Source organism: Mus caroli, chromosome 4 (assembly GCF_900094665.2).
Source record: "Mus caroli chromosome 4, CAROLI_EIJ_v1.1, whole genome shotgun sequence".
Classification (NCBI taxonomy): domain Eukaryota; kingdom Metazoa; phylum Chordata; class Mammalia; order Rodentia; family Muridae; genus Mus; species Mus caroli.
In genome coordinates, this window is record NC_034573.1 from 144,661,704 (window position 1) to 144,674,437 (window position 12,734).

Consider the following 12,734-nt stretch of genomic DNA (forward strand, 5'->3'; position numbering starts at 1 on the left):
CACTGTCCATCGAATCCTATTTATACCCTCCCGTGTCTCCCGTGGGTCTTACCTCAGCATGTGCATCTGTCTGTCTCAACTGACATCACTCTGCCAATCAGCCAGACTCTGAGGAAGTAGCAAGAAACTGAAGCACACCACCAGGTTTTTGGTGCGTTTCTCTTTATGGAGACCAACAAATGGAGCTCAGCTACGCAATGTAAGGCAGACCAATACATGCATGTTGTTAGCAAAGAGTCCATCACGTGTCCTTTCCCGTGCTTGCTTTAGCAGAACATCCTTTCACCTGTGTCTGAATCAGCGAAACATTTTTCCACGTGTTTGCCCCCAGCAAAACACCATGCAACTGACTTTCCAAAGAACACTTGAGTTTCCGCTTCACGCACAGTCATGTCCCTGAAACACACAGGACGCTGAGGAACACAGGTCCCAGGAGGACAGCTGGGCAGGCTGAAACCGGTGGCTGCTTTGGCAGCTGCTTACCACCAGGGGGCTCTGAGTACTGAGGCTTCCTGGGTGCCAGTTCAAGCCCCCAAACCTGGACCAGAGTAGAAGAAGCTGGGGCCTCTGCTCTGCACTGTCCTTGTTCCTGAGTATCCTCTGTGTAGCCTAGAGCTCAGCACCTGCATCAGATGCTGAGAGAGGAAAACGGGAGGGCACCCCCAAACCTTGATGACACTCAACTGTGAGGCTCCAAAAGATAGACAAGCTTCAAAACAATTTCTAAAGAGTTTTTAGGTCCCCCTAAAGCCGTGGCACCACCCAACACAGCCTGACGGCATCTATGCCTGTCCACATCCGCTGAACACAATGGTGATGGGATCTGTCAGCACAGACCCCACACTCTGCCTGCTCCCCCTAACCTCCAGCTAGCAAAAGGTGACCTCAGCTCCCCATGGGAAGAGGCTAAGCAGAAAGGCTGAAAGAACAGAGTAACAGGTAGCTGTGGGCCTGTAAGACTGTGTGTGAAGGGCACTGCCGTGGGCTGCTACAGATGAAATCCCCCTCATTCAGTTGACTCCACAGGAAAAAGGAAGTTGAGGAAAGATACAAAGATTTCAGGTGGCAGAAGCTTCAGGGCAGACAGAGTGCCCAGTTCCAGGACAGCAATGTCCAAGGATAGATGTTGTTCCTTGGGTCAGACTCCAGACGCCCTGCTTAGGGGTTATTAGAGAGAAGTTACTCTGGGTGCCCTAGGATGGAAAGGCCAGGGAACCTCATGGCATATGGCTGTGAGAAGACCTCTGAGTCTCTGGTAACACATAGGGATTTGGGAGTGGCAGCCTTGGAATTCTGTAGGTAAGCAATCAGTTCCAAGTCAACCCACCCTTCCTGGGTCTGTGGCCTCTGCTCCTAACTCAGTGTTAGGGTTGCTGTCAGATAGGGTAGCAGCATGGTCTGAGATCACTGTGTCCAATCAGAAGGCTTAGGGCTTTGGGGTGGGCTGCCACAGATGGGCAATCCATGACCTCAGGGTCACAGGTCCACCACCACAGTGGGGCTTGGCTAAGCATAGCCAGGATGCAGTCAGTGAATGCTACAGAGAAAATAGAAAAACTATGTGTGTCCACAAGGCTTGGGGTCCACACCACTAAATATTACACATGCCTCTGCAGACTCTTGATTATGTAGGCAGAGATCCGAGTCCTGCGGGGGGCTCACCACCCTCTCAGCAGCAGAAGGCGAGCAGAGGTGCTGCTGCTGGCTCCCCACCCACAGGGAGCCTGCTGCAGCTGCTGGCTAAGCCCTAAGCCAGCGGTTACACAGGCTTTGCTGTGGGTTTTCTCCCTCCCGACTTTTGATATTTTGGGGCCCACTTTTATATTTTAATGCATGTTTTTATGGAAATATTTATGGTGCACATGCAGCACATAAAACACCATTGTAAAGCCGTTTTGCCCCAGTGCTGCTGAAATAAATGATGTTGTTAGTATTATGATTTCACAGGGTCCTATCTGGCCTTAATGAGAACGGTCTGGGGCTTGCAAACTGCCATCCCAGGAGCTACACGGCTGTCTGCAAGACCCTGGCCGTCTGCAGAAACATTCTCTGTCAGCGGGAGGGGCTAGCCCAAGAGCTGGGAATCTTAAGAGGGGCTCCGGGACAGGATGGACCTCTGTATAGACCCTCCCGAGTAGTGTCTGGATCTGATTCACTGTGCGTAAGCTGTCAACATCTTACTCTTGGGCTCGTCCAACATTCCTCATGAGGATCTGAACTCTGATCCTGGGAGGGCAGTTGTGGCCGGCCGAGCCGCTCTCAGTCTGGAACTGCTATCCACATGAAGCCTGCTCCTGCTCCATCAAGGATGCTCTCCAGTGGTTCTCATCCACAGGGAACAGTCACTGCACCCCACACACACACACCTTGACAAACAGGGCAAGAGAGGCATACCTCAGGCTGGCCACCCAAGTGGCTCAGTTTAAAATTTAATTCACCAACCTCAGAAAGCCTGCTCCAGGCTCCGCAGCCTCCCACTGTGCCTTCATCCCAGGGTGGGCAAGGCATGAATAATTGAGTGGTCACTCGTGAAATCTCCAAGGTGGGTGAGTGGAAGGAATCGTCGTTAGAAACAATGACCGCTGGCCTTACATAAGACAGGGTAGTAGTGAAGCATAGGTGACAGGCTCAAGTGACCAGTAATCACCAGGAAACGGAGAAAGGGTGACTTAGACCCAAGGTTGAGCTGGGAACAGGCAACATGGTCTTTGTCCTGGCTCTGCCATGGACAAAGCTTCGTGAAGCTTCATCCCTGCCTGCCTCCTGCTGCTGAGGCTTCAGGCAGGCAGGCACAGATAGAAAAGGCAGGCACAGATAGAAAAGTGGCGTCCTTAGAACACACTATCACCAGCAGTCACAGCCCATACAGACATCCTGAAAATGCCTTCTTCAACCATGTTAAAAAGTTCCTCGCCACAGTCAGACGGGGTGACATCTGTTCTAGAAGCTTCTGTTTTTACCCACCTGCTTGTCTTCTTCCGCCAAAAAGATCAATGAGCACATGGCCAGGCTCCTGTGACAACCATGTCTACACGACTAGAGGGGACATGTAGATCTGTTAGTACCTATCTTCCCTCCTGGAGAGGACAGAACACAGCCTAAACCTAGACCCAGGCCCTACCCACTCGCTCTAGCTGCCTCTGCCTCCTCTGTTCCTATCCCAGGTCTCAGGTCTCACCAAGGACAAGGTCTTAAGGAGAACATTATTTTTTTCTGGTCTCTATAAAATGAAAGCCCCACACACCTGGAACAGGAACAGCTGGCCGTGCCTGAAAATAACAAAATGTGTGATAGTGTTTCAAAAAGCTGTTCCCTGAATCTCATAAAAATCTCCCAATTTCTCTCTCCTGTATGCTGACAACGATTCCACATTATTTTTTTTTAATTCCACACATTAAAATATGATTTTAAAAATAGGGGTGAATGGGATGGCACCTGGTACCCAGGCGCTGTCCTCTGTGCGTCAGGGAAGTGGAAGCTGTGGACGGGACTCCGTGGCAGCCAAGGCTTTGACTCACATCCTCCTCTGCCGTGGACTCTGAGGTTCCCAACGGCTGCCACTGAGCCAGGCTTGGGGAGTCCTTATCTGAAAAGGGGGAGTTATTTGGAAGTAGAGCCTTTGCAGATTTGATAGAACCGGGATGGCGAAGGATTAGGGGTTCCAATCCAGGGGCTGCTGTCTATATTGGAAAGGGACAGACGTGTACTGAAGAGGCCAAAAACAGCGAGGTGCAGCCACAGCTAAGGATGGCTAATGCCCCCCACCGAGGCTGGAGAATGTAGGAAGGGTCCTCCACAGCAAGCAGCGCCCCACCTGGGCTTTAGAATTGACTCCCCCACCCCACCCTGATGTGTAAGAGCCAGATGCTAGGGAACAGAGGGGCTGCTTGATGAATGAAGAGTGGCCAGGCGTTCCTTAGTGAGGGATGCTTAGTGAAAAAAGCAGGATGGGAACCTGGGCTCTGGAAACAAGGCCGGGGATATAGCTCAATAGTAGAACACGTCTGGTATTTGTGGGGCCCTGAATGCCTCTCCTAGCACCCCATAAAGAAAAAATTGGGAACAGTAAATAACAATAGGAGACTCAGACAGAGTCTCCCAGTCTTCCAGCCAGCTCACACTGCAAACTTCTCCCGAAGTGACAGCCACTGCCAACCGCCCAGCTGCCTGCACTAAGTCCTGGTGCCCACTTTCCCGTCAGCATACACCTTCCCTTCATTTATTTATTTTCAGGGGTAAATAAGTGTTTCCTTTTGTTCCAGCAAATGGCTCTCCCGCGTTTTTGCATGCTTTAAATATTCACACATGTAAAAGAATGAAAATGCGCCTCCTTGATTTATTATTAAAGGAGGTTTCTCTCTGATAAAGCAGAAACCCCCCATCTGAAGGGGAACTTACATTTTATTTCCATTAAAGCCTCTCGTTAAAGTTTAAAACCTGCTTTGTCCCTGTTCTTGAGGATTGATATTTCCGTCTGTCAGGGAACACGATTGTGCTTGTCGACATGACAGGAGGGAAAGAACCAAACAGGAAGGGAAATGCCAGCCTGTCAGCCAGCCAGCCGTGATGGGCTGAGGCGACATGGGGCGAAGACGGTGGGGTGGGACGGGGCCACTGCCCGGGGTCAGGACCCACGTGGGGACAGGGCCTTGGAGCCTGGATTCTAGGATGGCTGGACCAAAGCACCAAAGAAAACACACCACGAAATTTTCCATGGCTGATGGCAGTAGCAGATTGAATGCAAGACCAGAGAGCCAAGGAGAGCAGCCCATAGACCCCAAACGGGCTAGAGACCCAGGTGCACACAGATGCCAGCATGAAGATACAGCTGTGTGCCCATGGAAGCAAGCACACACACTGATACCAGCTTTTGCTGCATCCACACACGTACACACACAGCTGTTGTTCACACACACACACACACGCATGTGTGTGTGCATACAGTGGCTGAGACAGCCAGGAGTACCGACCTAGGCTAGGTTTTGCTTGCTAGAGAGTCCAGCCTTAGTGAACACTTAGTTCACAGTGTTTCAAGGCTGGGAAGGCCTTGGGCCTATGTTGAGGAGACCCTCAGAAGCAAGTGTGTGCAAACACATATGGTCATTCACAAATGCAGGTAGAGAGGTGGCTGTGATTCAGAGGAAGACTCATACATGTAAAAGCATGCATGTGTTGTGGTGTGTGTGGATATGTGTATACATGTAAGAGCATGGCCGTGTGCATGTAGGAACAGACTGACGGTGAACAGGTTGGGGTGATCCCGTGAGGAGAGGTCTCCACAGAGCCTCGGGCAGTTGCAGCTAGACCCCAGGCCGTTCTCAAGCTGTCACTGAGGACGGGCTTGGATAGTTTACACTTACTCCTAGAAGTTCTGGACACACTGAGTTCAGCATTTTCCAGCCATTATCAACTCTGCTGTGCTTCCCACCTCCAGCTCTGGGTCCACATTGGAAGATCCCTGAGAGACTCTGAAGGAGGGCACATGTCACATCAGACTGACTGAGGGGAAAGAGAACGTGTCACCCCAAACAACCCCAAGGAAAAGGGGAGCTGAGTATGTGGTTCAAGGTTCTGGATCAGAGTCAACGTAATTAAGGGTAAGTTCATGTTTTACTCTGGACTTGGCATTGAGGATGATGTGTGGGCAGGCTCCCTACACCCACGCCACTCCAGCCAGGTTGGCTAGCTGACAGACTCTTCCCTCCTGGAGGTTAACCTGCTCCTCCATCTTTCCTGGGAGTCCTTTCTGGTGCAGCAGCTCTCTGCCTCCCTCCAGAGCATCCTGGCAGGTCCTACATGTTTTCTGTGGGCTATGAATGGGGCAGGCAGTGTACACACTTTCTGGATGCTCTCAGAACCTCAGGCTTCTGCCTGTACGATGAGTCCCAGCCTTCCTCACCCTGCAGGGAACAAGCCCTCGCTGTCGCCATTGGCCTGTCTTGTTCACAGAATGATTCTGCAGAGAAACGGGCAGGCTCTCTTTGCCGGTACATAGAGATGCTTTTTTGATGCTGGGGTCAAGTTGCTGAGGAGGACCAGAACAGAAGGTTCAAGGGCCATGTTGCTACCAGAGTGGACCATGGCTATGGCTCCTGGGGAAGCTCACCTAGTGAGATTCTGCTGGGGAGGGTGGGGAGCCACTGCAGGTAGAATGAGGTTGGAGCCCCGCCTACTGGCAAGAAACAAGTGGGTAGATATCAGGCCTCACCAAGAACCAACTTTCTCCTTGATGTCCCCGGTGTCCACAGTGGCAAGTGACAACTGGGGCTGCTGGTTTCCAGAAAGCATTATCAAGTGGCAATCAGTGAGGTGACAGGCAGGGAGCCAAGGTGACATGGGGGAGAAAAATAGAAAATAAGTCCTTGAACATCAGCCCAGGGATGTGTTCCAAGGCTAGCTGAGCTACAGCTCCCAGCATCCTCCCCTCCTAGTCAAACACAGAGGAGGGAAGAGACAGAGGGTCAGGTCTGTGATGTACATCCCTGTACTTTCCTGAAATGATGAGGTAAGCTGGCCCACTGTGGGAGAGCCCCTAAGCATTCCTTTATGGAGTGAGAGGCTTTAAATCCAGGGACATGGTGGGTGCTCTCTTCCTGTACCCTGAAGCCTGTGTCAAATCCCAACATCAGAACCTCCTGATTTAGCTCCCTGTGAAATAGAAACTTCCAGAAGCATGACCTCAAATGCCTGTTCACATACATCATCTCTAGAGAACGTATGAAGGTGACTATGGTCTGAAAGGGAATTTGAATTATCGGGCCCTTTGCTAATGTGGATGTGATGCAGGCCTGGACCCAGGAACTTAGAGCAGGGCTTCTCAACTTGTGCTCCACGACCCCCACCCCCCATGCGCAAACAGTGTTTTTGCTTGAGACCATTGAAAAACACATATATTTACATTGATTTGAAACAGTAGCAACAAAAATAATTTTATGGAGCCGGGCGTGGTGGCGCACGCCTTTAATCCCAGCACTTGGGAGGCAGAGGCAGGCGGATTTCTGAGTTCGAGGTCAGCCTGGTCTACAGAGTGAGTTCCAGGACAGCTGGGCTACACAGAGAAACCCTGTCTCGAAAAACCAAAAAAAAAAAAAATAATAATAATAATAATAATAATAATAATTTTATGGTTGGGGTCACCACAACATGAGGAACTGTATTAAAGGGCCATAGCATTAATAAGGTTGAGATACACTGATCTAGAGGCCTTCTTTCCCCTCCCCCCTGACGATCATAAATAAGCCTCAAACATGGGGAAGATTAAAAATGGAGGCCCAGACTTCAGGGTGGGTTCACAGCCCCTCTCAAGTCCCTGAGAACTCCAGCCAGCAGTCAGGGGCCACTCTCGAGCTAAGTCTCTGAGAAAGTATCTCTACTCCATCACAGGAGACTGGCAAGTGGAGATGAAGGTGACTCCAAGACACTGAAGAGCATCCTCCACCAAGGATGTCAACCACCACTGGGAATAGCATCCTCAGCCACCCTCCACAGGAGCTCTGTAACCTCTGTTGAAGGTTGCGGTCATATCCCACTCCCAACACAAACACACACACATACATACACACATACTGACACACATATACACATACATATACACACACATACATACTCACACAATAAACACATAAACACACACATACACACCCACACACACATACACACATATACACACACACATATACACACATACGCACACAAACTCACATGCATACACCCACACATACACACACATATACAATACATATACACACATATACACACATATTCACACACACACACATACACACACACACTGATCTTGCCAAACACTCCCACACATGAGCTCACAGGTGCTCACGTGTTCTCCAGCCCTGCCTCCCCATGGCCTCTGAGACACTCAGCAGCCGGGCACTCAGAATAGACCCTGCATTGATCGCAGTAACAGCCTATAAATGCGGCTGGCCTCAGGTGGCCGCTCAGTTCCCCCAGCAGCTGCAGCGACAGGCCAGTGAGGAGCACTCAGCGTTGAGATTTATTGAATGGGTGGCAGCGGATGGGGTGATGGTGGCTGGTCCTCCCGAGCTGAATTATCTCTGGTAGAAATAAAAATCTACTGAGCACCGGGCTGAGATAGGCCACAATCTGTTAGCAGAAAATTGGACTGTCACCAGTGTGCTGTGTTCATTTTGGCTGATTAAAGAAATATTAATCTACTGTCACCACCACAGCTGCCAGGAGAGCCAACAGGAGGCAGAGATGAGGCTGCGGCTTGGGGACAGCTGTGTAGGTCTAGTCATGCCGTAAAGGGACGTGTTCCAAGGCTACATATATACCTGGGAAGGGCTGGGTCAGCTCTGGGCTGTCTCTGAGCCATTATGAGCTATAGCTGGCCTTGAAGATATAAAGTTTGTGTGTTCTGGGCAACAGCATCCTCATCCCATGAAGTTATCTGGGCATGTCTAATAAGTGTATGAGACATCTCCATGAAGCTCTAACTAGTAAAGGCTCACTTATGGTGCTAGGCTATCATTGGAAAGAAGGAGGATAGGAGCCACGTGCATAGTGCCCCTGCATCTTCTACCAGGCTTGGGTCTACACAGGCCACAGAAAGACGGGTTGAGCAAACATCACAGACATTTAGAATTCTTCATACCTGGCTCCTACGTCTTTGACCTTGAATGACAATCATGGCCCATAGCATCCCTACTAACCTCAGACCCAAGTTCCATGATACAAAGGCCTTGAGGGACCATCACATGCTCCCTTCCAGAGTCCCAGCCACCAGGAAGGCATGGAGTCCCTCCAGCCATGTCCTTGAAGAGAAAATAATGAGACGCCCTGAATCCTTCACCATTTCAGCTTGCCTATGAGCACAGTCTTGAACCACCTCCCAAGCCAAAGCCCAGGGCCAGCATGCCTCTCACTTCCTGAGGATCCTGACAAGGCAGAGACAAATACAGGATGCGATGTCCAGGGACTATCTCTCCTCCACTGATAGTCCTTCACGTCCGAATTCCATGGTGAAGCACAGGGCCGGAGTCCCCAGTAAGGTCTCAGCCCTATAAATGCTGCGTGGGGTCAAAGTCTGCTCTGCCCCAGGGTCCCGGAACCTCTTCTCCATCCACAAGGTAGTCAGAGCCTAACTCCTGGAGACAAGCAGGGAGGACACTCAGGGCACAGAGTCTAGCATCCCGCAGTACGACAGGAGGGAAGGCATGATGGCATCTCTTCCTTGCTGCCTCAGAGAACACCAGAGAAGGTCCAAGCATGGAGAGTGATAAACCCCACAAATCCACAGACTCTCCTTCCCACTGCAGCTCCAGGGAAGTCCCAATTGGCCACAGGGTAGCCCCTCACACCTCTCCAAGGGCACTTTCCCAGGAGACACTTATACTATCCTGTCCGTGCATTGTACGGGTTCTTCCGATCAGTTACAAAATGTGTCTTACAGCGAGGTGTGCATTTCAGGCCAATTGGGTGAGATACAATTGGCCTCAGGCTCCAGGATCTAAGTATTCCAGCCCAGAATGGAACAGGGCATCTCCAGCTCTGCTTGGCCCCAGTTCAGGGAGCCCCGCTGCCCATTCTCCATTTATAGGTGTCCATGGTAACCAGAGGAACAAATAACAAAGCTCGTGTTGTTATTTTAGCAACAGTTACTTATTCCTTCATATAAAGGAGAAAAGATACTGATTAGACTCTAACCTATCAATCACTGAGGTCTGAGGGAAAGTTGATGAGGCTTTGATTTCCTTCCCTCCCTGGGAACTGGAAAGGGATCACCCTCTCTTGCACCAAGAGGACAAAAGGGGGAAACTTGCTGCCATTTCTATGTGTGGGGTCTTCACTACCCCAGATACCTGCATTCTGCACCCGGCCCTCAACATGTGCAATATTCCAGCACTAGTCAGGCCTGCATGATGGAATGTCAGCCTAATGGGGATGTTAGCAATAACTAAAGATGATGCTATACAAGTAATGCTGGGCACAAATCACCAGGTGACCACCAAGTACCACCAACTGCTTGACTGAACCTGGCCTCCTGCTAGTCTCCAAGAAAGTATTGCCCTATGGATTCTTAGAATGTAAGCAAGAGCTCTCGGTCTGGGTTTGTGCTGCCCCTGCAGGTATGGTACAGTAAGATGGGAGGGGACTAGGGATGTGGTAAAGACAACAGTCTCCAGGCTCAGCCATTACAGGCTGGGCAGAGATTCAAAGAGGAAATCATAGCTGCCTCATCTTCTATCTCCTGGAGCTCCCGTAAGTGAACCAGGCACATAGACGGGCTCCAGCTTAGCAGCTCATGTCTAATGTCTAGCACTGGAAGCTTGGGGTCAGTTTGGGGCTGAACTGATTCTTCCAGAGGCCTCTCCTCCACATGCAGTATATGAATGGTGGCTTCTTCCTGTGACCTCCCAGGGTCACACTTTCTGTGTCTGCTTCTCAGACTCCTTATAAGGATGTGTCACACTGGATCAGGGTTCCCAAATAACTTCAAGGCCCTGTGTCCAAAGAGAGCCGTGTTCTGGGTGAGGTTCTGAAAGTCAGACTTGAGGACCCAGCTCTGCCACAATAAACCTCTATCTTTCCTCCAAGCAGGGTGTAACTGATCAGGAATGGTACCTAAGGGTCCCCAGGTATCAAGATCTTATCTGGGCTCATCACTGTATGGTCCCAGAGGAAGAGGATCCAGAACCAGGAGGACTCATTTATGATATCCCATACCCTACTGCCAGCTGAGTCCAGAAGTGCTGACAGGAGTTTAAAAAGCTTGAACCTCAGTCTTCTGCTGCTTTGCCATCAGCATCCTAAGCCCCTCAGAGTGTAGGCCACATGAAATATGCAGGAGAATTCTATTACTGGATTAACTATTTATCGATTTATAATTCAAAAGACGTATGTGAAGCTGTTAACAAAGATTCCTAACAGATTTGTGAGGCCCCAGGGAACTCCCTTCTGCAGATCCTCCCCAGGTACAAAGTGGGTAGGCCTCAAGTGGGGAGGTAGGCATGGGTGTACCAGCCCCTCCCACAGACCCTCAGTCTGGCCAGCACTACAGAAGCCATCCTGCAGAATCAAGCCAGAGCTTTGTCCCTGCCCATTGCTTCATCTCCCCAGCCTGCCTCCTAGGGTTGAAGAACTCCATCAGCAATGAAGACATCTGTAGTTCTCCTTCAGCTTTGGCAGGGAGAGGGCTGGAGTCTGAGCCAAGCAACCCAGAAGGGCTGATGCTATTGAGCACTGTCCATGACCAGTGCCAGGTACACAGCTTGTACATATTACCTCATTTATGCCTCACTGCCCCCAGTAAGGTAGGTTTCTTAAAAACAAACCTAGGTGTCATTACTGAGAGCAATTTGCCGTGTTCAAAACAAAATTGAAAGGAGTGAGAAAGAAATAGCCAGCTCCCCTCTGCCTGTCTACATACAGACTCTGGTTCTAACCACATCCAAGAACAATCACAATTGCTTGTTGTGCTTTGATACATTGTAGCATACATATTGTTGATGCTGTGGTTACATTATCACAGTTACACTGTTGTGTCATGTAGTCACACTATTGTGAGTACAGTGCTACCTTGTCACGAGCACACAGTAAAACGGGGTTATCCAGTTGACATCCGGGTGGGATGGATGGCACATGCTTATGGTGGGCTGCACATGGGCAATGGTATATATCCACTGTAGCATCAAAAGTGAGTCCCACAGCCCTCAAAATCCCTGTGCCCCAAGACTTAATCACCAGTTCTTTTATGATCAGTTTTACCTCTATCAGAATGTTCTGCAGCTGGGGCCACTGGGCTAGGTACCAGTTTCTATCAGTGTGTTGCACACACTCGAGGCTGTAAGCAGGTATTCCCACTGTGTCTGTTTTACAGATGTGGAGAAAGGAAGGCAGGTCAGCCTTTTGTACATAATCATCATGGGACCCAGCTAGACTCCACTCCTGACCACTCCACTGTCCAGTGGCCTCTGAGTGGCACGTGTGGGGCTGGCACACATAAAGCCTCTGGGAACATGGCCTGGCTAGACACAACTCTGTTCTAGACAGAGGGACTCAGACTATAGCTCTTGGAGAGAAAGTTTGACCCTGATTCCACCTCAGCTACTCACAGAAGCCAGCACAGCCATCATCAAAGTACTGTAAAAGAGACAGTGGGGCTTCCACAGCCCCACCCTGCAGCACAGAGCAGCACACTATAAATAATCACTGTTTTAAGACTCCATGTCGAGACCCTAATGGCATTACTGGGGCACAGGGATTAAGCCCAGGAAGATAATTACCAGCACATCAGACTCCAAACCACAATCACACCTATTAAAATGACACGCTAGGGAAATCCCCAGGATTATGTGAGGGTTGTCCCCAGTAGAGTGCCTCTCTCCACAGAGATAAGCATCCCAGGCCTGGGCCGCCCTAGCCACATCTGGCTAATCATCTCTCAGGGCAAGGAGCTCACCCTGAGAACAAGTGGAACATCTTCTTTAAGGACTCATGTCTCTGTTGGGACTCAAGGGCCACATCTGTGGAAACAGAAATGTCCCCCACATCAAAGCACTCATGGTTCTTCATGGTGGGGGCTTCTGGTCTCCCCAGCTCTGGCCCCTTGAGTCCTCCTCGAGCACCAGAGGACCTGCTTATGAGCTGCTTTGGGGAGAAAGGATGGCGTCTCACTCAGCTCCTGAAGGTTGTGGGTTAGAGGTACAGTTTACAAGACCAGTTTGATGGGTTAGAATCTGGGTGGAGCACAGTGGCCC